This window comes from Marmota monax, unplaced genomic scaffold (genome assembly GCF_021218885.2).
Source record: "Marmota monax isolate L192 unplaced genomic scaffold, Marmota_monax_Labrador192_F-V1.1 WCK01_AAM20220418_F8-fsc00320, whole genome shotgun sequence".
In the NCBI taxonomy this organism is placed as follows: Eukaryota; Metazoa; Chordata; class Mammalia; order Rodentia; family Sciuridae; genus Marmota; species Marmota monax.
This window is the reverse complement of record NW_026694783.1, coordinates 773,178-774,677: the sequence shown is the minus strand read 5'-3', so window position 1 is coordinate 774,677 and position 1,500 is coordinate 773,178.

Here is a 1,500-nt window from a genome sequence, read left to right as displayed (position 1 = left end):
TATTAGGGAAACATTTGGGATATGCTGATCTCTTCCTACTCACTTTGACTTTTGGGTTTTTTTTTTGTTTGTTTTGTTTTTACTGGGGATTGAGCTCAGGAGCAGTCAACCACTGAGCCGTCCTCAGCCCTATTTTGTACTGTATTTAGAGGCAGGTCTCACTGAGTTGCTAGAGCCTCACTGTTGCTGAGGCTGGCTTTGAACTTGGGATCCTCCTGCCTCAGCCTCGTGAGCTGCTGGGATGACAGGTGTGCGCCACTGTGCCCAGCTCCACTCACTTCTACAGGTCATCATTTCTTTCTGTTGACAACATTCAAAATCCCCCCTTTTAGCTATTTTGAAATCTACCATAAATTTTGTTACCTATAGTGACCCCATTGTACTATGGAACACCAGAGCTCACTCCTGTCTTACTGAAATCTTGTCCCGCTAACCAACCTCTTTCTTCCCCTATGCACTATCCTCCCAGCCTCCGGTGCTGGCTTGTTTCACTTAACATAATGTCCTCCATTGCCCCCAGATGACAGGATCTCATTCTTTTTTGTAGCTGAATATTATTTCAACATGTATGACACACACACACACTCACACACACACACTCACACAGTCACACACACTCACACACACTCTCTCTCACACACACTCACACTCTCTCTCACACACACTCACACACACTCACACACTCACACACTCTCACACACTCACACACACTCTCACACACTTACACACACTCTCACACACTCACACACTCTCACACACACACTCACACACACACTCACACACTCTCTCTCACACACACACTCACACACACTCTCACACACTCACACACTCACACACACACTCTCACACACACTCACACACACTCTGTCACACACACAGTCACACACAGTCACACACACACACACTCACACTCTCTCACACACACACTCACACACTCACACACACACACTCACACACTCACACTCACACACACACTCACACACACACTCTCACACACACTCACACACTCTCACACACTCACACACTCTCACACACACTCACACACACACTCTCACACACACTCTCACACACACTCACACACACACTCTCACACACACTCACACACTCACACTCACACACTCACGCACACACTCACACACACACTCACACTCTCTCACACACACACTCACACACACACACTCACACACACTCACACTCACACACACTCACACTCACACACACACTCACACACACTCACACACTCACACACACTCACACACACACTCACACACACACTCACTCACACTCACACACTCTCACACTCACACTCACACACTCTCACACACACACTCACACACACTCACACACACACTCTCACACACACACACACTCTCACACACACTCACACACTCACTCACACTCACACACACACTCACACACTCACGCACACACTCACACACTCTCTCACACACACACTCACACACACACTCACACACACTCACACACTCACTCTCACACACA